Below are 27,348 nucleotides of genomic sequence, written 5' to 3' on the forward strand. Positions count from 1 at the left end.
GGCGGCGGTATAACTTAACATCAGGTGAGCCTCCTGCCCGTTCGCCCCGTTATATAAAAATAAAGAGATCCCCTGACAAACTACCCGTTGCATCCCTAATTTATGTTACATGCTCATATATACTTTGAATATGTAATGTGTGTTTTTAATAATGTTGTATGAATATTTATTTTTTAATAATGTTATTAAAGAAATAGACAACACCTATATGCACAATAAATTAAAGCCGGAAACTTGTATTACATAATTTTGAAGTCTAAGTTAAGAACACTAAAAGTCAAATAGACATTAACGACCAAAACAGCACAGACGGCACAGACGAACAATATATCTTGTTCGCAATAAAACCTACAGACTGATTGGACAGAATTAGGCCAACATCTTGTAGTCTTTATAACGATGTAGATAATTTATACTTCATTACGCAACACAGCTATCAAAAACAAATAAATAAAAAAATAGGCTGGCCTTCTCAATAAATATTTAAAGTGACGTCCCATAACCCTAAGAACAAGGATACACACATTTCTGTGTTTCTTTCATTTGAGTAAGTCCACCCTTGAGAACCCACCACCAACAAGAATTAAATATTTAATACCAACTCCTACAGCGACCTTAAATTGTATGTAACGAAAAAACAGTAAGTAATAGTAAAGATATAGCCAAAAATTAGATTTTGAAAATCAGAGATAACAGAGTAACTGTAATTTCTAATTGTATCTACATGTGACCCGACTTATGTTATGCAATTACGATATATTTCTGTCAATAAGCCCTGAGGTCATTCATGTTTTTTTTTGTTTTTTTTTTATAGATCAGGGGCAAACGGGCAGGAGGCTCACCTGATGTTAAGTGACCGCCCATGAACACTCTCGATGCCAGAGGGCTCGCGAAGGACTTTTCTTGAAGGACCCTAAGTCAAAATGTAATGTGATTATTTTTGTTTGTATTCTCTCTGTATAGTAATGTACATTTTATTTTAAAATTTTGTTCTAAATTGTGTTTCGTTCATTGAATTCAGACATAAAATATTGCACTGTCGATATATACATACATTTTAACATTTTGAATAAATTAAAAATGTAATCTAAGATAAGCTTTTATTTTGTAATAAGTCTCACATTGTTTTATTAATTTGGTTATGCACTTTACCCACTGTATGTCTTTTTCCTTACTGGGGATACCTGGCAGAGATAGCTTGTTATCGATGAGTCTGCCTATTGTATCCTTAATAATTTATATTATGATTATATATATAATATAAGTTAACGCAAAAAAAAAAAATAATAATAATCTGTGTTGTCACACAGTAGAACTTTGAATTTAGAATTCCTCTATCGTTATACAAATCAGTGAGCTATGATAGTATTAAATATGTCTAACCATATTATGATTATATAAGTACTAATAATGCAAAGTATTAAAAAATAAATAAATAATCTGTGTTTAATTCAGTCGTCACACAGTAGAACTTTGAATTTAGAACATCCTCTATCGTTACACAAATCATTGAGCGATGTTAGTATTGAATATGTCGAAGCATATACGAGATTTATTCTTCGGTCAATATAAACTCACAACTATTTGTTAGTGAAAGTTAACCTTATTCATATAAACTTTTTACAAAGCAATTTTCGTCCAGCGAAAACGAAATCTTTTTTTTGCGAGCAGCTAAATATAGCTGCTCGCAAACCTAACAAATATGTTAGGATTAGGTTTTATAGTCTATTTCCTTATAGACATAGACTATAAAACCTAATCAAATTTGAAAATGGAATAGTTTTATAAATGTTCAGTCTTGCAGTTGTGCAATTTGATGTTTGCAATCTCTTGTATTATTTCATTAGACGTCTGCGCCCACGGCCGGATGCCTGTCGGCCCAACCAGATTCAATTACTTCCAAATTGATTACTGGCCTAAGCTCTGCTTTCAATCTTCCTACATGCCTCTGATAAGATGAATAATCACGCACGCTTCAAGTATGTGGTCAAACATATCTGTATATATATCAGCAGGATTAGTCTAATATTGGAGTAGGTATTATTTTATTATAAATTACTTTACAGGATATAGTAATTTAGTTATGATAAATATATATCTATGATTCAAGTATTACTATATAATTATTTATTAACTTTATTATATGGATTTTATTTAGTCTGTCTATTTTTCCTTAGTACATGTGGTTCAATTGTCAATAAATAAAAATATCTCTACTGAGATACGTTACTACGTCGTGAATAAATTCACTCCCGTCGGCCGCAACGTCGAAGCTTCATACAAAATTAGTGTAAAACTTTGCACCAAAACTCTGGGGCTCGATAAAAGTCAGACTATATCTAAAGTGAAGCCATCACCCGCAGGTAGGGGTGCATAAATAATTTAGCCGGGCAATCCGCCGCTTGTTTGCATGTGGATTATCATATTAAACGGATATCAGGGCCGACGACCGCCTGTCCCAATGCAAACAATATCATGAAACATTTATAAGGATAAACATTGGCTACAATCTAAAAGACTACCGCTGAGGTCATTGTTGGTAAACATTAATAATTCATTATTATACATGCATTTTGTTTACATGCATGGATAGCGGTTTAGTGTACACGCACAGTTTTTGTTTGAATCTATTTTTTTTCATACGGCATATGTATTTTTAACAAGAGAGAGTGCACTTATATGTCCTGTGTACATAGCCATAGATGTTAGCCATGCCTGTATAACATTATTATATAGTTAACACTGAGAAAGTTTGCTACTACTTTAATCTCGGGCCACTGAATCGATTTCGATAAACTTTCTCTACAGCGTAGCATTACTATAGAAACCAGTATTTATTTGAAAAATGCTTATCAGTTATTAAAATTCCACCACATTTTTTTATAACTGGACTCGAAAACGTACTAAAGCAATATTTCATTGAAAAATAGGTTTCCAAACATTTACATATAGTTTACTAGATTATTATGAATGCTTTTATGATTAATTATATCAAATATACCATAAAAGAACAAATATAACAAGGTAAGACCTCAGGTATGACAAGTAGATTTCAAATGCTATCAGAATAAATTACGAACTATACTAGCAAGTATTATAATAATTCAGTAAAAGCAAGGTGTTTTTAATTAATTCAATTCAGTTATCATTAATACTTAAGGTATAATGTTTATAAAAATATTAAGTTGCTATATATACTGTAGTATATATAGCATATATATACTACACTATAGTAGGGTATAGTGTAATAGTGGTATAGGTAACTAAGTTTCGGATCTGTATTTCCGTTCAATACACAGTGTCATCAACCTCCCTGATACACAAAAGTACAAAGTAAGCGTAATTCGATGTGCTGTCGAATAATTCAGTTAACAGTAATTTAATGGTCATTTAAACTTACTGCGAATCACTGTTCAGATTAATCTGAGAGTTATAATAATTTTTAAATTAACTTTATATTCCCTATTTAATACATATGTACACATGTATTATATTTTCAATATTTATATAACTTGTCTCTTTCCTTAGCCTAGTTTAAGGTGTAACCCAATAGCCGCTTTGAGAATTACATTTTTTTATTTTTTTATAGAACAGGGGGCAAACGGGCAGGAGGCTCACCTGATGTTAAGTGATACCGCCGCCCATGGACACTCTCAATGTCAGACGGCACGCGAGTGCGTTATACTAATAAATAATAATTATGATGAATGATTCTTTAAAAAAAAATCAGTGGCACTACAACTTCTTTATGTCTTGGCCTCAGATTTCTGAATCTATTTCATGATTAATTTTTAAATCTAATAGGCAAGTAGGTGATCAGCCTCTAGTACCCGACACGTCGTCGACTTTTTGGATCTAAGACATGTCGGTTTCCTCACGATGTGGAAATGTGAAGGAAATTCACCGTTCGAGCAAATGTTAAATGCGCACATAGAAAGAAAGTCCATTGGTGCAGAGCCGGGGATCGAACCTACAACCTCAGGTGTCTGAATTGAATGGATTGAATGATTCTTTTCTCAATACTTTAATATCATGTTTTGCTTACGACATGCTGACAATGTCTATATATCTCGCTTTATTTAATGTATTCTCTACTTTATTATGCAGACTATTTTCCATTCATTCTAATCTAGTTAACGTTAACGTCAGATACTCGTTGGAAAACACTTATCTGGATAGTAATATGTATATATATTTTCCATTTATTGCATCCCTAATAATTTATGTTTGTTATCTGTGCAGTAAAGAAGTTTTAATAACCGTAAAATAAATACCCTAAAGTTCGACGAATCCGGTTTTTATTTATAAGTTATAAAAAATAATTATGTTGTGTTTAATGGTGTATCTTCGACAATATATAACTATAATGTAGTCTTTGCAAGCAACAAAACTTTCAAAAGTAATAGTGTATTTAACAACACCATCTTAAATCTTAACATTTAGGTATTCTGCTATAATTTGTTATTTCTAAAATATTACTTTTATTATTACTGTTTAAATCTATAAGTTTTGTGTAGTTTAATTGAATTTTATGGGGTATAAACATAAATATATCAAAAATGGTATCACTCATTGCGACAGGTTGTGTAAGTTTTATAGTATGTCTTCTGTTTTTATTAATTATTATTGTTGATGTTTAAGGGAAAAAAATAAATAATTTATTATTATTATTATTACTGTTATAAATCAGTGAAACAATTTAAAGACACTTCTTGTCTATATATACCTATGTTATATTTGTGAATGTCATGTTTCTTACTGATAAATGAATAAAATAAATTGTTAACTATTTATTAATTGAAATCGGTAATTCATAGATGTAGATAAAAGTTTATTATTTTAAATTTAAATTATGTTTAAATAATTAAGTTTACAATAATACATAAAAGTAAGTTTTAGTTTAGCTTATATGGTAAAGGAGGTTTTATTCAAATGACCCAGTATTTCATTTTCAGGTACACTTACTCCTTAGTTTCTCGTTAACACAGCACCAAGTACTCGTAGTTGCTTGAAAATTCAACGTTCTCGGTTGTTGTAAACCTGAAATTGTCCTCTCGTATTTGCACTGCACTGCGTTTCAGTAAAAAAGTCTACAGATATTTCACAAGGGCTTCAACAATGTTATCGTTCCCACTTCCGATTTCAGAAAACAACAAATATTTATGTGTAATTTTCATATCACCTTGGTCTCAGATTACATCCTTTTCTTTAATCATGTTATTTTTTTTATAATACAATAAAATAAATAGACAATTATGTGTATTGTAATCATGTCATGAATGAAGGGTTTGATACAAGCCGATTTCCTTACAATGTTTGCCTTTATCGCAGGAGCAAGCTAATTTCGTACATAGAAAGATAATTCCATTTGTGCACAGCTGTGACTCAAATACACGACCTATTGAGTGTCGGACACTGGGCCAGACACTGCTATCATTATCACATAAATTCATATTAGGTAAGTTATGCCTGTAACATTTTACTTGTCTCTAAAGCAATAAAAGTTTACATTGCTTAACAAATATTGTAAGGCGCATTTTTTTCTAACACATTTTTTTATATTTAATTATGGCTGTTACATATTTAGTTACAAGTAAAATACGTATAACCCACTCGCGATCGGTGTATATGATTCAACTGACATTGTGAGTCAGGACCGGCGATTATAAGCAAACTGTAAGGGCCAGATACGCAAACCCTACCCGCTTGCCTGCTCCTCTATATAAATAAAAAAAAAATTAAGTTTTACGAAAATAGTCACATCCAATACATCATTGAACTAGCGAATCAATACAATTTTAAAAAGAATGGCCTCGATAATAATAGGAAGAATAATACGTAATTATAACCTGGATATTGAATAGAAAGATAAAGTTTGAAACAAGTAGAACAAAAATTGAATTTAACAGATTTGTAGTTCGTTGCGCTTCCCGGATTTTTGCACCTGACGTGACTTACAAATTGTATTGGCGTGAGCCACTAGGAAAAGTTTTATAGTCTTAGCTCTGAATTAATGATTACGTGACCGAATTGGATTCTGCAAGACAGAAGTATTGACTTCATGATTTTTGAAAGACTATAGTTTTTTGTGTATACATATCAAATCAAATCAAAAATCTTTACTCATATAGGTATCATAATGTGCACTTATTAACGTCAAAATATACTTTAAATGATTCTAATTTTAGATTTACTGCCAGTTCTCCAATCATGGGGGTGGAAAGGAAGAGAAGAACTGGCAATAAACTCTCCGCCACTATTTTTAATCGCCAAGTTTTTTTACACAATGTTTGTAAGGAGCTGCAACCATTACACCATGTTCCATATGACATATTGAGTAATAAAGAATAATAAAATAAGATAAAGATTAAATAATCATATTAACATTGCTCTACGTATGTGTATAGAGATTTTAACACTTAACAAAGTAATTTTTCCTTATTGCACGTACAAACATTACTTATCACAGAAGTATTAGACGTTATTGTAGCCCATATTGAAAAATTACGTAATACGTCTTTATAATAAAAAAAATCAGTGGCGCTACAACCTTTTTAGGTCTTGACCTCAGATTTCTGAATCTATTTCATGATCATTTTAAAATGTAATAGGCAAGTAGGTGATCAGCATCCTGTGCCTGACACACGTCGTCGACTTTTTGGGTCTAAGACATGTCGGTTTTCTCACTATGTTTTCTTTCACCGTTCGAGCAATTGTTAAATGCGCACTTAGAAAGAAAGTCCATTAGTGCACAGCCAGGGATCGAACCTACGACCTCAGGTATGAGAGTCGCACGCTGAATCTGCTAGGCCAACACTGCTACGTCTTTATAATACGCAGTCAAAAATCATCTAGAATCATACACTTTTCTGAAAACTTCAAGGCACAAGTGATTTTTACTTCTATTGAAAGAGGCATCCAAGTAATCCTACCTCAAAACACAGTTGAAAAACTAATCTACAGAGTTCGAATTTCCAAAAATATTTCAAGCTAAAACCAAAACTGAAACTTTAAAAATGGAACAAAACTTTCCGATTGAATTTCCCAACAGTCGTCGATGCTCCACTTAAGTAAACGACTAAGTGACCTGGACTTTTCGCAGTCCACTTGGACATGTTCTAACTGTTCAATAGATTATAAGTGTATTACACCAGCTACAGAATTTATTTACAAAAGTATATTTTGTACGTTACATTATACTAACTTACAATAATCACGACGTTGTCACACAAAGTCGCTTTCTCTGTCTGTCTGTCTACAGTATTTGTTATACGGCGTCAATATATTTTTATTTTAAAGGAAACAAGCTTTATTTGCATTAAGATGATTAATTACCATAATTGCAATTCGGAAAGGCTTACGAGTATTAGGTCATCCTTAAGTTGTCCACACACGTTTATAGGTCTAATAGCATAATGATACACTACTAAATATTATAATCAATAAAACTGTTTCTTTAAAGCAAATAAAACACATTTTTAATATCTGAATTTCAGTTTCCACCACGATTCTATGCCAGAATTCCTTCGAATCACTACCTTCCGATCGTTAACATTACGGAAATTGTATTACCAAGAAACTATAAGACGGTAACATGTGCCAAACTCAATTATTAATAACTGACTTTATTTTATAATTTATTAAATAATAAATATTTTTATTCCTTTGTATAAGTAAAGTTTAATGTATTACCTGATTTGTTAAGTTAACCCAAAATGCTAAAGTGTTATTTAGTTTATAAGTATACCCTTTGTATACTTTAATTATATATTAAGATAGGCTACATAAATGTATATTGATAAATTTTGTTCCAAAACCCTTATATTACCGATTCAATCCAGACTTAATTATGTAAACAGATTGACGATCCTCGACGAACCTCACTTAAAATAAAACAGCTACATCCTTCCAAAACGCGGAGCGCGTACAATTACTTATTTGTTTATCTCAAATGGCCAGTCTGAATTAATTCACAAAAACAGGGCCTTCAAAGGACATCATAAATCACGGGAAATATTGTGGTATCTGACAATTATTCAGTCAAATTACTTAGAAGGGTACCACTACAATTTACTAATGGGTTGTCGTTAAATTTGCATAAAGACATCTCCCTATCTACCCTATGTAATATAAACCTTTAGTAGTGAAACTATTGAATAATAAGTAATATAATATATTATGTTTTATATATATAGTTTATATGATGAGACTTCAGTTGATTTTGTCCATTATGGTCACATCCTTACCATAATCTATGATAAAGGAACCTTGTTTTATGTTGTTGTCAGAAAAATTATCGGCAGTAACGTCATATGGATGGTATTCTTCTGTGAGCAAGTAATGCTACAGAAGGAGACAGCAGACCGAGAGAGACCACTCTAAGACGGGGAGAAACTATATTAAGACAGTCTATTATCTGCCAAACTCAATTATTAATTAATTGCTAAACAGTATTTAGTCAAATTAATTTTATATATTTTGGTCCATTTAATGCTAACACCAGCCCTCGCTGTATTGCGATACCTATTCGTTGAGCGAGCCTCTCTAATGCGGACTTGTAGGAACTACCCGAGGTAGTTTTAGCGGGCTTTGCTCACCCAGTTTCTGAATATTTGTTTAATTATAAAAATAACTACAACGACTCTAAATTGACTAGAGTGTACAATAAGTGAATATTTACGGACGAAACAAAAAAACATACATTAATTAGGAAAAACAAAATTACATAATAAAAAAATACTAGTAATTAACTAACAAAACTAACTAACAAAAAATAAATAAGTTGCCATTTCACCTATGTAGTTCGCTAACTAAATTAATACACCGAATCAGATGTTTTCAAAAGGTACCCATCAGATACATTGCAGCTAAGGTACTGAAGTACTGTCGAATTGTTACAATTGCGCAAGCAAGCGGGCGCGCAAATTCTCGGCGTACTCTAAGCTCGTTGTAGTCCACAGAACGAAAAATAAATAACGTCGGATACATCAGAAGGTAAGAAGGCTACCGTACATCCTAAGATGTGCCTCAAAAATTTATGAAGTTTCATAATATCAGACTTGCTGGTGGTCATGGGGTTGTGCAATCCTACTCCTAAAAATATCAGAATGCAGTTCCACCTCGGAAATTTAAAAAAGACTCTAGCACGGTGAAAAGGGTTTTAAAATACTCGAAGCATTTTTTACTAATTAATTCAAGAGCACGATTTTGACTGTTAATTTTCCTTTTAAATCTAACCCTTATAATTGACAAGGAATGCTTATTTGGTTCGTTAGGGAGATTTGTGACTCGAAAACCGCAAAGCAGCTGATTTATGTTTAATTGGTACTTAACTTTGAGTGAGTCTTGCCTATTGTTATTTCAGTATTGTTAACAATCGACGATCCCTTACAATAAATTGTAGAGTTATTAATAATACTATTAATTAAAACTTAGGATGGCATTATCGTTGATTTGGGGCCTCTTAGCTTCGTTTTCAGGTCAGTCCCAAAAATAGCATATATCAAACCTATAAAATAAATATCGGGCAGCATTATTATATTAGCAGTAATGGTTGAAAAAATTGTGATGGTGGGCTATGTAAATAAACTGTTTGTAATTTATGTCGTATGGAATGGATAATAATAATAATGAAATAATAAAAATACATAAAACAACTTTAACAGTCCAATACTGTTCTTGGTCCAAATAAATAACTGTTTAAAATACGTGTTTTTACTAGGAGAAGATGGTAAGACAAATAGCTAGAGAGGGACTAGAAGTTTTAAACAGTTGCAAGCAAATATAAATTAAACTTGGTAAAAGTACACTCGGCGGGATTAAGATATTTGGTTACATCCCAAACTATTATCTACTAGAAATTGTGTTTTAATTGTGCTTTGTTTACCATTGTATGGAGGAACATCTAGCTTTTTCTTAAACTAATACTCATTTATTCATCCAGTGTAATAAAGCATCGATCAATCAACACAAGAATAGCAAAAGCATGGAAGATTTTTGGGCAATTTAATAAGTCAGTAAGAAAACGAGCGTGGTAATGGAAAAGAAACTTAAACTTGGACACCCACTTAAGCGTAGGAAACAAAGCTACGTAGGATGTGTTAAATATCGATTAAAGAAAAAAATCGAGAAAATAAAGAATCCATCTAATTCAAAAAAAAGTATACACTTATAAACGTCAAAAAAGAAATATACTTATATTTAATGCTTCTTATTTTACATTCACTCATTCTTAACTCATCATTAAGAAGAACAACTAAGGTAGTTGATGTTAAAAAAAAGTGGCGGGCAGTTTGGAAACATAAATTTAACATTCTCACACCCACCCCCGCAATCCCTGTTGGAAATAGAATTTCGTACAATCCTATTTGAGATGATTTCTGCATGACAAATAAAAGATTACTACCAAATTTAAAGTCTATAGAGGTTACAGTTTGGAAATAGAAATTTCACATTTTAACACCCACTACCGCAATCTTTTTCGGCGGTGGGTTGTTGTAAAATCCGCTCTTAAATCATTTCTGCATCACATATAGACGACTCTAGCTAAATTTGGAGTCTGTAGGAGCTACGCCTTAAAAAATAAAAATTTTCGCATCGAATAGTGGTAAGTAGTTTCATGTCGATACGATCAGTGGTTTAGGCGTGAAAGAGCGAACGAAGACCATTTTCATTATATATATATAAAATTAAAAATATTTTGTCTTCTGTTGGGATACAGACAGGGGATCATTATATGTGATTAGAATACTAATACAATTGTTCGGCTACGAATTAAATTTTAAGGTAACATGACTTGAAATATAAAGCAGTTGATCAGCGTGGTATTTAGGTTAAGATTCAAAGTCGAGGATTTAATACTTAGGACGACGCCAGTATGAGATACGCGGTATAGTTCGCGTTAAATCTGGGCTTTGAATTCTCCCCGGAAATCTAACATAATACATTGTATTATGTATATTTGTGTATATTGTTGAGTATGAACTCGGGATAAAGGTGGCAGACAATGGAAACAATCGACTATAATACTTTATTATTTAATATATAAAATTCTCATGTCGCGGTGTTTGTAGTTAAACTCCTCCGAAACGGCTGGACCGATTCTCATGAAATTTTGTGTGAATGTTGGGTTGTTGTTGTTGAAGAATCGGACAACACTTAATTTTCACCCCTCTACGATTAACCTGGACTTGTGACTGAACTTTGTGGAACCAGCTGCCCGCTGAAGCAATTCCGAACCAAAGCGACTTAGGATCCTACAAGGAAAGAATATATAGATATACTTAAAAGACCGGCAACACACTTGCAAGCCTTCTGGCCATGAGTGTATAAGCGGCGTTATCACTTAACATCAGATAAGTCTCCTGCCCAAACATAAACATTACAAAAAAAAAAAAAGTGAGATATATAAAGTCCCTGGCACTATGGCAGGGGAGTACAGTAAAAATTTATAAAAAAAAACATAAACATTAAAAAAAAATCTGTGATTTGTAAAATCCCATTTTGTTTACCCTACCTAAATACAACGATTTGAAACGAAAATTCTTTAGTACTTATAATATTTAAAATTATACCGTATTGAAATGAAAACATTGAATATTTTCGTTTCAATTACATCGTCGAAGTTATATGCAAAATAAAGTGTCGGCACGTCTGACTCTCATTGTATTTTCATAAATTCATTTCTATTGTAAGGGGAGAGCTGTCTGTCAGTCTCCCCAATGAGTGAGCGACGCCAAATTTTTATTTTTTATTTTATAGAACTAGTAGTGTTGGTCTATGTTTTTATTCACAGCAAACGTATGTCTGACTTATTTTAAGTACGGTTCTGAATTCTTCAATATACAAATTTTCTTAAATCGAAAATGACCCGTAAAAAGCGTACCGGGTTAAACTCCATAAATAAGGCTTCTATGCCTTTACAGGCCATCGATTTATGCATCTAAGTTTCAAACACAGGTCCTTAGGGTTAAAGTTAGCTTGTTTCATGTTTCGTATGAATACGAGAATTTATTTGTTTTTTCGGTCATCAGTATAATTTCGCTCTTAAAATAGTGGTTCGTGTCATTACGTGCGTCGTGCTAAGTAGAACAGTACGACAAATACATAAAATCTAATGAATTCCGTAATAGGATAGGAAATATGTATTTGGATGGAAACTTGTGAAGCAGTCAATATTTGAATCTCAATAGGAGTAGATACAACCTTTGAATAAGCTTTGAATATTATTCGCATAGGAAAGTAAATGTATGGAGAAGCGTTCGTGCTGTCAAATAACAATATCGTACAGTATAATACTTCACAAAACTATTTAAACGTCGTCTTTATTTGTGTGTTAGAACCAACAATACTGTATTTTTTTTTAAAAAAACCTAACTCATAATAATTATATATTTTAAGCTGTTAAATATTATGCACCCGCATAAGTCACAAATCAGAAGGAGTCCTAAGTGCGTTGGAATCACGGCTATTCAATAGATCTTTGTTTGTATTTAATATAAAAATCGACTGCATATGTTAGGCTCATCACCAACTATAAAAAGTTATCAAAGAATCCAATCTGAGGCCAAAGACTAAATAGGGTTAGGCATTATTACACATTTACGCTTTAAATGTTATCTATGCCCATTCGGTCATGGTACACAAGTGTTACCCCTGCGGCATAAGTGCAAATTCTATTCCATGACTTATGCTCGGACGAATTTCTGACGCGAACGAAGTATAATAAGTGACAGTTTTATTTGGTTGCCCTGTAACATTCTAGAACTCTGTAGCCGTCATCATTTTCGGGTCTAAATTCTAAAAAATAACATTTTCATTTAATAAATTCAAACCTCAATTAAATTCTTGTTAACTTAATATCAGAAAGCAATTTTCGTTCGGGAAAACTTCATTACGTATATTTATTGATAACTTGGTCTCGAGCGAAAGTTCAATCATTTTTATCACATTTTCTTGGAAAATCCCGATGCTTTAGATATTAATAAAATTGAGGCAATGGAGTAATTGCTTCGCAAAGGTCAATTATACCAATTATATTGAAGTAAAAATGTTTATACGTTATTCAATTGCTTTAAACCTAATGCTGCTGAAAAATAAGCTAGCTTCGAGCTAATTGGGAAAAACACAAGTATTTCCGAACCAATTCGACTTAGGGTCCTTCAAGAAAAGAGCGTACAAATTCTTAAAAGGCCGGCATCGCACTCGCGAGCCCTCTGGCATCGAGAGTGTCCATGGGCGGCGATATCACTTAACATCAGGTGAGCCTCTTGCCCGTTTGCCTCCTGTTCTGTAAAAAAAAAAACATGTCTGTTTAAATAATTTCATAGAATTCAGTATAAGAGTTGAGGACTTAGTACTATTTTAATAAATAAACAGACGGAAAGAAACTATATAGTACATTGTTACAGCTCAAACAAAATACACATATATTAGGTATCTAAAATAAAACGTGAACCGGAAGTAGGCGCTGCGAAGTTTTCAAATAAAACTTGTCACCGACATTGTTCAACATGTATGCCGTGGTTAGCGCTGCATTTCTTAGAAACTTTAAGGAACTTACAGCAACATACAAAATGGCGGTATAATAATTATGTTATGGTAACCTTATACCTTTATTGTTTTTTTAGTATTTGCAACATCAAACACTTATTTTTATATTTATTATAGGCATGTAGATGATTTCAAACGTCTCTCATCCCGGGAGTTGTAAAATACCAAGGTGTGCCCCAATCGAATTTCTATGTGCGCGATTAATACTCGTTTATAAATATGTATATATTATTTATCGTTTATACATTATAAGGTAAGAATGCAATTATGTACTGATATATGCCGGTCATAATATCATATAAATAGGAACAAATAGATAATATACAGCTTATATTTTTTAATTTTTTTTTATTTTATTATTATTATCCTATATTTTAACTAAATTCAGTAACGTCGATCGCGAGTATAGGCCTCCTCCAGCTTTTTCCGCTGACTTTACTTGCCTATGAACAGGATTAATCTCTAAAACACCAAACCCTTTCAACTTCACAGAAATTATTTTTCATTCGCAAGCATTGATACCACCGTTCGGTTATACATAAATTTAAATCCGGAACGTAATAATTTCAATTTCTTGGAAGAAACAAGAAACGACTAATCGGGGAAGTTCGGAAAAACAAAATGGTTTACTTTTGCGGAGCACTCAGCGGAAAATAAACCCGAGACCTTTTAACTCCTCCTTACAGTATTTTTCAAATGAACCGGAAACTCGGAATTAAGCTCGCAACAATTCCACCGTTTTATTTTTGTGCTGCTTGAGGATGTTTTAATATATTAATTGTTGAACTGGAATTTGGTAAACTAATCAGTAACATATTGAATTGTATATGTATATTTGTATACGTTTTGTTTTGCGACTATTTTCGACGTTTATTTATTTATTAAACACCACATCATAAATATGTATGTACTTATTTTAGTTATATGTCTATATACTCTCAAATGTAGTAAGTAGTAGTAAGTGTAATATTTTCTTTGTTAGGTGGGTACCACACCTATGGGCTCTCCAAACATAACCCAGCATAACATTTCCAATAACGACAGTAATCGAGCAACATCGAGCCTACAAACAACAAAGTCGGAATAAGTATCGCTATTGGAAGCTACAAAGTAAGGGGACTGGTTGTTATTATATTTTTTAGTATTGCTTTAACATTATAAATAAACTAAAAGTACAAAATCAACGATACACCTGAAAGAGGTCGAGGTTAGGTAACCATGAAAAAGCCGCCTTTACACCAGACACATTTATTATAAACTTATACCTAAGCCATCACATCCCAGGGTGACCAAAAATACCATGCAATTTTAAATTTATTTTTAGACTTGTTGTACTTAATTCTTAATTATAACTCAACATTGGCAAAAGCATAAAACCCGTAATGTATACCAAAAAAGAGTGTATGTACTTATTGTACACGCGTTAAAGGTTATAATTCTTTGGCGTATGGAAAACAAATAACTAAAATGCAGTAGTGATAAATGATAAATATGTATAAAAATTAATAAAAAAAAATATTTAAATTAATAAATTATTAGTAAATACTATCACCGTCGTATATGAAATTGATTTAAAAACACCAAAACAATATTTATTTATTCACACTGTTTAATTGTACTGTTACGAAACACGTGTTCTTAATATAAACATTCTATATACAACTTGAACATAGTTATCGATTTCCATGCCACCTAGACCTAACTTCATTCTGTTAATTTTGTGTCACGGTGCTATTTTTTCACTATTAATTTCACTCTCATCAATTTTTCAAAACGCGCCTAAAGATAAAAATTGTACAGCCCTAAAGAATCTTGAATTAGTCAGTATTTCTATGCGATGAATGAGAAAATATATTTAATTAAAGCATAGGGTATGCAACATCCCTTGAATAACTGACGTGACAAATGGAAGCAAACCAAGATTACTTGACGCGTTGCCATTGCTTTCACAATATTAATCGTCTCATTTAAAACAGGCGCGACTTGACACAATTAAATTAAGCTCCGCTATATATATTCTGTCTGATATGTATAAATAATGGTACAAGGTATGTACAGGTAAAGCTACTGCAAGATTTTGACTTTAACGATGACTTTTTTAAAGAAAAAAACTGTATTGTATAAAGAAACATTTCACAATAAAGTATTCATTATTTTGGGATTTTTTACGCACAATTTACCAGTCATGGTTAGGACATAGATTAATGCTATTCATTTTTCATTTTCCCTTGCTTTTCATAAACAGACTCGCTACATAATTATTAAGGGAGAACATGATTACAGAAATATAATTTTTTACTTTAATCAATAAAGTTAGGTACATACCTTATAATTATATTCGATTTTTATGAAAAAAAATGTGACTTTTCGGAATATAGAAGATAGTTAAGAAAACTTTAGATAATGCCCGGCAATTTTTTTGGCTAGAGTCATTACAAGCGCAGAAGTTTTTAGTTCCTTAAAAGGAACATACACGAACTTTACCCACCACGGAAAATTGTATGCTAAAACAGTAGACAGTGTTTTGAATATAAGAAAATCTTTAATTAATTCTGCATATATAATTTCTACGTATAGTATACAAATAAGTTAATTACGATTATAATATTAAAATTAAATCTACATTATTTTTGTGATCTTAAGTAAGATACCATACTTGAGCGTACTAATTCTTAAAAAGCCGGCAACGCACTTGCGAGCCTTCTGGCAATATAAGTGTCCATGAGCTTCGAGCCTGTCTGCTCCCCTGTTACGTATATATATATTTTTATGAAATATTCCATGTACTGCTTTTTAGTAGTCTCTACCTTTTTTTAGAAAAATATACAAACGTAATAATGCCTTTTAAACAAAAGTATGACACAATGTCTACTTCAAACGGTTTCCTTCTTCCTAGCCTTTTCACATCCCCTAATCGTTAAGTGTGCTTTGTTACTTCCGATTTTCCACTAGAACCCCATGGGGGTACAGAAATGGTCGATCAGCACCTTTCCAAGGAATAATTGCAATTATTGTAATTCTATTTTATTACTATACATAGCATTCGATTAAGAAAATATTTTACATAATAATAGAAGGATATTGTATAATAGAATATTATTGTAGTACCTACGGCTGATACAAGGCAAATCACTTTACCGATAAGAAATATACGATTGTAGATAAGAAATCTAATTTGTCTTTTCATTGTAATTAGAAATATGATTTAAAAGCTCCTTCCCACTACGATCTTAAATGTTTTACATGTCCTTGGGTTGCCTACCTGTATGAAGCACCTAGGAGCTTTGCTACGTGACATGAAAAACCAATTTTTTTGCTTAAAACATCCTATGTTCTTGCATAATTCAAACTATTCACGAGAAATATTTCTTGTCTCGTATATTCAACTTTTATTTATTTTTTATTAACACTTCATTGCAATACATAAAAGGTAAAAAAAATATATTAAACATAATTTAATGAAAAGCAACTGGCGGCCTTATCGCTTTAGAGCGATTTCTTCCAGACAACCACTCCGAGTAAAGGAAAAAATGACTGTTTTAGTCAGCACTAGGCACGATTTTAAAACATCCAACAAAAATATTATTATAAAAAACATTTTCTTGATATGTTTTCCTCATCGTAACGCAAAGTACTCTTAAGTAAATAAGATTCAGTCTAAAAAAAATAATACAGAAATGATTTGTTCTATTGGTATTTATATTATTAGCGACAAATGAAGCATCTGTCGGAACTCTATGATAGGAAAAGTTCAGAAGAGCAATAAAGACACTCAATTCCGCTGTCCCCTTTTCATCTCCTTCAAATTACTGTAATAAGGCAAAAAGTTTTCACGAAACTATCTCATTTAGAGACGGATTTTTTTCATAACATCTCGGAGATTTCCTTTCATTTCCTGTTTTACCTTTTCTTAGCTGTTTTTTTATACGTTTAATTTTGTATTAAAAAAGCCGATGTTAATTTTGGATACAATTTTATTTTAAATAACAAATTGCCGTAACAGGAATTTAGTATGAGAGTACAGTAACTATAAACAGAGACAAAAAAGTTTGGATATTTTTTTAAACTGTCAATATACAAAGTGACGTTTCAAATTTTTTCCCATCCTAGTTTTTTTTTCTGCTTCCTGGAATTGCCGAGAAGGGATCGCTTGATGGCGATAAGGTCGCCTAGAAGCTTGAAATTATCTTAACTGATTTTGTGTATTGATATATATATATTATATGAATACATTTCTATTACTCTACTATTTTTATTTATTTATGAACTTATTGGCACATACAAGAATATACATATGATAATAAAAAAATATATTAATAAAAGAAACTACATACTTAACAAAAATCATATAAGTATATGTACATACTTAAAATGTTTACTAAGTGTATGTTGTTGATAACTTCTTAAAATTCTTAATTTATTATTTTCAGACAAAAACACCTCAACTTCAGATAAGATTAAAATCAAAATGGCGTCAAAGCTATCTGTAATAAACTCGGAACGTTCTAAATGCTTTCGAATTACAGGCTCGCTAATGGGCAAACTTAATATTCTCCGAGGGATCGAGCCCCGACCCCTGACTCATAGTTTCCTTTTTATGTTTTCGACACAAATTGTTTCTATTTAAATTCAGTACTGATTCAAAATGTCTGATCGGGTGCATTTTTAATGTTTGGACTTTTTTCTTATATACGTTACATTAAATATGACTATGCAAAAACTTTAGTATAACATATAATTTCATGTACGTTCTATTCGCGTTTGTTAAATATTAAAGACATCGTAACTGTATTTGTTTTTTTTTTATTTAGTAATCCTACAGCTAACATAAATTATATTTAATTACAAAAACACATTTTACATTTTACTAGAAAAAGATTTAGAAAAGGGAACAAACAAACAAAGAGTATTTTACTAAGCCCAAATTGGTTGTGCTGTGTAATGGTGTAAAACCCCACATACACACCATCACGTACATACCCACAGTATGTACGTGATGGTGTGTATGTGGGGTGTGCTCATGATATAGGTGATTTTGCGCTATGCATATTCTTAATACACTTTTTAACCACATTCCGCGAAAACCTTTAGTTTAATATAACAAATATCATTGAGAGATTTGGAATTATCAATGTAGAAACATAAATATATACTTGAACATAATATAGCACGAACATCCGTTAGTCAATTTCATTTTTGAGGTACGGGTGGCAGACTTAGGTAAGTATCGTTTCTGAATCTTAGGATAAAATTCATCTTCGACGGGACGTTATCTTGTTAGAAGTGGTATTATTCTGTAAACACGTATATCATTTCATTAATATTTTATCTTAAAATCCTTTGATGTCTTATTGCCGTGGCAAATAGTAGCCTAAATAAAACCTTTAGCCGATAAATAATTTATTAATAGGTTTTAGTGTTCTATATATTTTTCTCCAGGCCGAGAGCTCGACTCAGCCCCTAGAGTTAGTAGGTTCAAGGCTCAGGGATTAGAAATAGAGATACTACTTGCTTTTTATTTTTTTTATTCAAAGTGGCGTTTGTGTTTTGGATGAGATAAGCTCAACAATAATTTTATGTTACAGGAGGCAGACGGGCAGAAGGATGTTACACAGAAGGATAAAGACGAAAGGAAGAAGTGGCTATTAGATACTTTCTTCATTCCTTGTATAACTACATGCCGAGGAAATATTATATTGTTCACGTGTGTACCCACAGGCATCGGTATATCAAATGTCAGATATCACCGTATTGCAGGACTGATTGCTTTATTAGTTGAAACTTCACCAATCATAAATATGTTTGTATTTTGTTTCTCAGATTATAATAAAACAATTGCCAAGACAAACGTCGAGTGGGACAGCAGGAATTCACATTACAATCCACAAGTGAAACATTAATAAAGGCAGCAATCAAACAAAGCTGTCCTGATCCACTAAAGCCATCGAACGAGAAACTATTTCAATCGGATACCTCTTGTTTTTCACGAGTATTCTTCTCTGCAATTCCTATTTCATTATTTTTTGCACCAATTGTTGTTTTGCAAGTGGATATCGATGGTTATGCCTTTGTCGATGGATTTTTCGACACAAAGAGAATATTTAGAGCACCAGTTATCTACTGGGGAAATGGCGAAAAGAGGTTTTAATTTTACTTTAAAGACTTTAATTTGGATATCTTTGGCCTAGCAGTGAGAATTTTTAACATTTAAATTACTTCAAAAACAAGTTTCGGAATTATCTCTCGTAAACAAAGCAAACAAAGATACATTTTTTATAAAATTAGTGTAAATGTAAATTGTGACGGCATCCCTTTTTGGAATACAGTGTGTTACTATTTCTTATATTAAAGTCACTGTCACAAAAGGCTGTTGCAAAAAAAATTAATCAAACAAACATTAATAAAGTATGAAGTCTTATTTGTCTTGATGCTTTTAGCAGGTAACATCGTTCTAAATATCATCATCATAAAGTATGATGTGAATGTAACCTATAGATAACTATAGACGCATAATTATATTTATATTAACGATCCTAGCGAAAAACAATATTGAAATTGTTACACGAAATACGCAACTCAATTACAGGATTGACAAATTTTGAATTAAAATGTAAATGTTGTTGGGAACGAGCGCACCCCTTAATTGTGTACTAAGGCCTTCAATTAACTTCTGGTTTTAATCTATATCTAATCTACGTATAGTTTGAATAAATCTTTATAAATACATTATTTATTTTGGTAGCCAACAGATTACATATAAATATTATTTATTTATTTGAGTCTACAACATCATACATATTACTAAATCTACTGATCATTTCATCAAATCTTCCATCCAATATGCACGACAATATATTATGTAAACATAAGTTTTGCTAAAAACAGGAATTAAAAAAAATATAATTAATAAATGTATGTGTTTTTCCACCACCACTTCGTGGAACCAGCTGCCCACTGAAGTATTTCCGAACCAATTTGAGGTAGGTTCCTTCAAGAAAAGAGCGTACCAATTCTTAAAAGGCGGGCAACGCACTGGCGAGCCCTCTGGCATTGAGAGTGTCCATGGGCGGCGGTATCACTTAACATCAGGTGAGCCTCCTGCCCGTTTGTCCCCTGTTCTATAAAAAAAGTCGTCGTTTCAGGCTGGACATTCTCCACTAAATTTTCCTTACAATCGATTCCCCGCGCTTTGCATCAGACGCTTTCCACCTTCATCTGTTCATCCAGTGGATGGCCGTTCAAGGTTTTGTCAACTGGGGCAAACAGCCCTGGAATGGAGCCTCGGCCTCCATTCAGCTATCGAGTATCTTCTAGTTCTTTGGGCATTGTGCCCCGGTCATTGTCATAGTTTATATGCTCTTTTTGCTATGTGACTTCAATTATTCTACGGATCTCTTTATTTCTAATGCGATCGGAAAGAGAAAAGAAATAATTTTTGTGCGTACGTTAGTGTATTTATAATTAAATATTGATTCATTTAAACAATGAGATAAATTAAAGCACAGAGATTACAAAACTTTAGTGAATCACGTAGGCTTAACAAGGTATGTCTTCTTCTTAACTAAATTAAACTTAATTTTTATTTCTTATACTTCACAAAAGCGACGTTACATGAATTTCAATCTAGCTAATAAGTTATATGTATTATGTTAACATAATTACCTACAATGGGTAATGTTCATGAATAGTCTTAGTGCTAATACAATGTGTTGATATTCGTGAGTCCGAGATGGCACTTGCACTACACTCAACTCACTATGTAAATATATAATATATAAATTTGGGCAATTTCATAGTAAAATAGAAGATAGTCAACATGTGAGATATTTAAATAATAGGCGGAAAATTAGTCGAATAGAATTACGGAAACTTCCATAGATAATTTTTTGTACAAGAATGACCGAAAATATTGATGATTATTGGAGATAATCAGCAGCTATAAATTTCATTTCGAAATCAAATTTCGAATTTCATCAATATCGAAAAGTATTGACCTCTTAGCTATTTATATTAATCTGTGAAATCTTCGTGGTAAGGTTCTGGGTTTTTTGTGCTATCAAATTATAAATAGGAAAGTTGTGATATCAATTTTGCACACACAAAAAAACACATAACACGGTCAAGATCCTGATCCTTTGAAAAATTGTTTATTGTTAAAATTTCTAATTTGACCCACTTTATTAATATTTTAATGAAATTCAAGGTAAGTCTAAAGCAAATTACGAATTACGCTGGCTCGTAAATTAAAACCCATTCTACTTGAGCAAGATTATTTACCAAAAAAGATTGAAACTTTTTCGTTTTAATTATTTTTCCTTATCTAAATTGACCGTTTAAATTCAACACTCCTTTAAATTAACTAAGTGGATCAAATATGCGTAGATTTAAGAGATGGTCACACTTAGCTGGGATTATTTAAAAAAACAGTATTTCTCAGAAGTTTTAGGATATCCGACAGTCTTCATTATGCATACTTAGGGCCTGTTTCACAATGTCCAAATAAGCTATTTATTACTTATTGGTAGGTTAAATAGTATCTTTGCATTGACTGTCAGATAGCGCTACTATACGCGCGATATACGTCATGAAATGTGAAGTATCTTATTTGGAACTTTTATCTTTCGAATAATTTATGTGTTGCATAGCTATTTGGAACTTTATCCATACATTGTGAAACAGGCCCTAAGTTTGCAATTTGAATATACATAGAATTTATATTTAATTACCAATTATGTTCGATTTGTGACAGAATAGAAGTTGTTGTAAAATTATTGCATAAGACAGTTTTAAATTCTAAACACCAATCTCATTTATTACGTATCGCAGTAATGTCAATGCATAATTGCTCCCATAAGCGGCCGAAACATTTATGATTTAAAAAATATGTTTTTCTTGATAGATTAATGTCGCAAATAATTCTAATCCATCTATCCGTTCATAGACGGGAAAAGAGCGCGCGCCGCCCGAGTGTCTTAAAAAGGTCTTAAAAATGTCCGTACTAGACTAGCTCAGGTTAACACATATTTTGCCGATTGTTGGTGGCACCTTGGGGTTTTAGTGGGTATGCACAATGGCGAGTCCACATAACCCTTCTGCACCAAGCAGTCGCGCCACGGAAGGATATGCGCAATGCATTTCGCCAAGTAAAAAAATTTTTTGCCAATTTGTCTACTAACATTTTGGATATAGCAATGTATCACACAACACAGTGTACGCTCCACCTCATCCACAATCATTAATGATAAAAATATAGGGTTTTACCGAAATCATTCTTAGAATATAAGACATTATTTATACTCTTATAAAATAACGTCAGAGTGTGTCCTATCACGAAACACTTGTGTTAATACCTCAACATAATGCGAGACAATACACCAGTAATGTGTTTCTGTCTACCATATTGGATTAATCTACATCGTATCACAACCATATCACGTAAAGGCATTCATACAATTTCCAATTAGTTTTAAGCTCTCATATTGACATTTAAGAGCGCAGTTCCACGTAACTTGGAACATTCCAGTCCCTATATCATAATTAGTTGCTTCGAAACTTACCTGAGCTCAGCGCTAATGAGAGTCGACCAGCGGAAATTTGCAAACTTGCCGGAATTCGTCTCGGCGTCTTTTACAGTTAGTCTAGGGAAAATTCAGTGTCAACTGAAGCGAGATTATCCGGTTAATCCTTAATTACCTCCACATTTCGAATATTTAATGTAATAGAACGAAACTCGTCCGACACTAAAAGGATCATACTAAAAACGTACATTTCTCTTATATACTTAAAAAATATATACACATTTTTGAAATAATATAAATTAGTAATTTTTAATATAATAATTAAATTAATTAATTAATTGCACAGTCCCTAATTAAGCATTTTTAAGATGGCGCCTGATAGTACCAGTGACTCGAGAACTGGTGCTTTCCACGCTCAACGAATAAATATCGATATACCGCGTGAAATGCTGCCAGCGCTAAAGATACACTGCTACAGGTACCAGCCTTTTTAAATTTGTTTCAATTTTCTATTCATTAATTTTTAATTATTTTTATTGCTACTATGAAAAAAATAATATGAAAATAGCTTGACCCTTTAGCTTTGCGTAGAGATATGCGGTAGAAGATGCATATTTCCTTTTAATTCTTAATTCTTATACCATGGAGAGTGATCAGAGGAGCTGTTCGGATTAATGCCTGCAGCTGAGTTTCATCATCGGACGTCGAGGCAGAATACGAAATTCCACCGCCGTTCCACAACTGCGCGTTTTTCAAGGCAGTTTTTGCCGCGCACCACCACTTTGTGGAACCAGCTGCCCAATAAAGTATTTCCGAACCAATTCGACTTAGGGTTCTTCAAGAAACAGCCAAGAGTCAGCCTCAACCTGTTTCAACCAAAATCCCCAGCCCAGCATAAAAACAGACAAAGACCCTGTCAGAAGGTGTCTTAGTTATAAATGAGACGTTTAAAGAAAAACACTTTTTAACGGATTATAGTTATGTATTATTGTATTTAAACTTATAATTATTTGTACATAATTTTAAATTTAAACCGACGTTTCGCGTGCTTTACAGCGTGCGTGGTCACGGTGACTGAAGACAAAGGTGTTAAATGTCAAAAAGTATTACAGCTGCAGAAAATGTTGTGTTATCTGTATTTATTTCCCCGGAGTTGGTATCGACTAAAAGATGTAGGGTTTTTGCAGAAATTGCTCACGGTGTCCTCCATTTTGGCGGATTGTTTATTTTGAGATTTTAATTTGGATATTATTGGATCCCAGGTGTTTGATAATTTTAGGTCGTCCTCTCTATTGAAATTGGCGTGTTTTTTGATTTCAATGGCTTCGCGTACCAATCTTGGGAAGAATCTTTTTTCTTTCGCAAGTACTTGTGGGTTGCCTTTCTGTGTAGGTCTAGGTCACACAATACACAGAAAGGCAACCCACACAGATAGGTACCTCAATGGTGAATCCCACCACCACCCGTCACAACTGCTCTCTGTCGGTAAATGTTTGTTTCAGAGAGCCCAACGTCTTTGTGATGCGGCCCACCTCAAGGAGGAACTACAGCATGTCAAACAGGTGCTACACCGAAACAAGTTGCGCATCCCCCGGCTGCATCACAGAAACAAAAACAAGACACAAACAGTTCCTCGCCAGCCAGCTTACCTGCCATATGTGAAGGGAGTTACAGATAGAATTAGCCGGGTCCTAAAACGAGCTTCCATTAATACAATTTTCAAGCCGCACAAGAAGATTCAGCAATTCCTAAGACCAATCAAAAGTAACACCCCATTGCAAGATGCAGGTACAAACTGGATTGCGACTGTGGCCTGTCTTACATAGGGCAAACTAAACGCAATATATCCAGCAGACTCAAGGAACACATCGCGGACATAAGACATAGACGACACACAAAATCAGCAGTCTGTGAACACACACTAGATAGGCCTAATCACTACATACGCTTTGACCAACCGAAAGTACTTGCGAAAGAAAAAAGATTCTTCCCAAGATTGGTACGCGAAGCCATTGAAATCAAAAAACACGCCAATTTCAATAGAGAGGACGGCCTAAAATTATCAAACACCTGGGATCCAATAATATCCAAATTAACATCTCAAAATAAACAATCCGCGAAAATGGAGGACACCATGAGCAATTTCTGCAAAAACCCTACATCTTTTAGTCGATACCAACTCCGGGGAAATAAATACAGATAACACAACATTTTCTGCAGCTGTAATACTTTTTGACATTTAACACCTTTGTCTTCAGTCACCGTGACCACGCACGCTGTAAAGCACGCGAAACGTCGGTTTAAATTTAAAATTATGTACAAATAATTATAAGTTTAAATACAATAATACATAACTATAATCCGTTAAAACGTGTTTTTCTTTAAATGTGTAAAAGTTATGTTAATAAAAGACAATACTATATAAATGAGATGTTTGCATCTTAAGTATGAGGTTTTATATAAGAATTTTAAAGACAAGTTTTCACCAATGTGAAATGACAGTTGTAATAAAAATAAAATAAATGTGCCATAAGGCATAAAATGATAACGCCTTTCTTGCCTTCCGTTAACACATCTAAAAGCCGCTGAATTTCTTGAATTGTTCTTAGACTAAGGGATGCCCGAACTATCCCCATCTTAATAAAAAAATATATTTTATTCTCCTTATACTGTTGTAACTAAAGAATTTTTATTGTAAAAAAATTCTGAGGGTACACACAAATGAGGGCTTTAGGGAAATAATGTTATAGACTGATTTCATTTGTAAGTATATAATAGTTAATTTATAACTAACTACATGAAATAACTAAAATTTATTTTTCTCTATGCAAGCTTATGCTTCGCTTGAATCTACTAAAATAATTCATTTAAATAAAACTAAACGCCAAAAATATAACTTATGACTTCAAAATTTTCAAAAATACAAAATCCAATTTACTTTATATTTTAACGTTTGAATAAAGCACATTCTATCTTAAGCATTACTCCACGACATATTAAATAATTCATAATAATTAATCACTACATTGAAACCTGTCTCAACGGGATATCAACAGAAAATCAACATTTTCTTTTGACACCATACTTCAAGGCGATCTGCTGTTGAAATTTTTTTTAAATCTAGTTAAATACCTACAGTACGTGTTTTAAGGAATTATATTAGTTTCATTTAAGTCATAGTAGTGTTATCAGCACAAACTATTCTTATATTATATATATACTTACTGAGCTTATAGTTTCTATTTGACTCCTAATTCTATTGTAAAATTTGGTGGTCGTTTTTAAAAAGTCCTTTTAATTTTTTTATTGTTTGAATTATTAAATCTAAAAATTTCGTTTTTATCAGATCTTTAATTAATATGTTTTAAATATATTTTTTTCGAATTTATTAAACCGCACAGGAATCGAAGATGGTCAAATATTTTAGTAACTAAATTATCAATATTGTATTACTTTAATAATCACTTACTTTTTAGAGCCATTCCATTTGTACACAAACCATCGCTCATATTCAAATCCATCAACTGTCACTTGTAAATTAACACATTTTCAAACCAAACGAATACGGAAAAATTCACACGGAAAACCGTTACCGTGGTAACGCGCCCGCCCTTACGTGTAATCACGCCGCCGCGCGCGAACTCACTGACAGATTTTCCCCATATTTTCCGAAACACATGATTTTCTAAACCCGGTCGAGGGTGCGAAACCTTCACACGGTGACACGGGCAAATCATAATGGTAGTTCGTTAGCATACCTCCATCCGTTAACCGCCCTTTTGTATTCTGCTTATACATTAATGTGGAATTTAATTTTAAAAATATGGAACATGTAGGTTAAATAAAATGACTATGTCTTTAATATTTTGCGAGTTTTTTATCACAAGCAAAAGGTTTAGAAATGTTTCATTAAAAAAACATATCTTATTGAATCTCTGCGCTTTCGCATTTAATTGTAAGTTTTTTTTAATTTTTATAACTGAAATAATAATTTACTCCTTAATTAACACCATATTAGGTATATAAATTACAAAACATATTTTTTATATTTTGTTTATTTTAATGGCGCTACAACCTTATTGGTCAGGGTTTCCAATTTCCGTATCTCTTCCGTGATAATTTTAAATATACAAGTAGATGATCATCTTCCGTGCCGAACACACGCCGTCGACTTTTTGGGTCTAAGGCAAAAAAGATGGCATGCCATGCATGATGTTTTCCTTCACCATAGGAGTGACTGTTAAATGCGCTATTCTAAAAATACTGTTACACAAAAATA

At 32.5% G+C, this 27,348-nt stretch overlaps 1 protein-coding gene across 3 annotated transcripts in view; it reads right to left on the reverse strand.

Moving 5' to 3' along the window:
- The window catches only part of LOC111004246, a 135,074-nt gene extending 108,384 nt beyond the window's left edge, over positions 1–26,690 (reverse strand). For all 3 annotated transcript variants that reach the window (XM_022275187.2, XM_022275186.2, XM_022275185.2), the window contains exon 1: positions 26,539–26,690. The gene's annotated coding sequence lies outside the window, so the exon portion shown is untranslated. The remainder of the gene's footprint in view (positions 1–26,538) is intronic.
- Between the last annotated feature and the right edge of the window lie 658 nt (positions 26,691–27,348).

Source organism: Pieris rapae, chromosome 13 (assembly GCF_905147795.1).
Source record: "Pieris rapae chromosome 13, ilPieRapa1.1, whole genome shotgun sequence".
In the NCBI taxonomy this organism is placed as follows: Eukaryota; Metazoa; Arthropoda; class Insecta; order Lepidoptera; family Pieridae; genus Pieris; species Pieris rapae.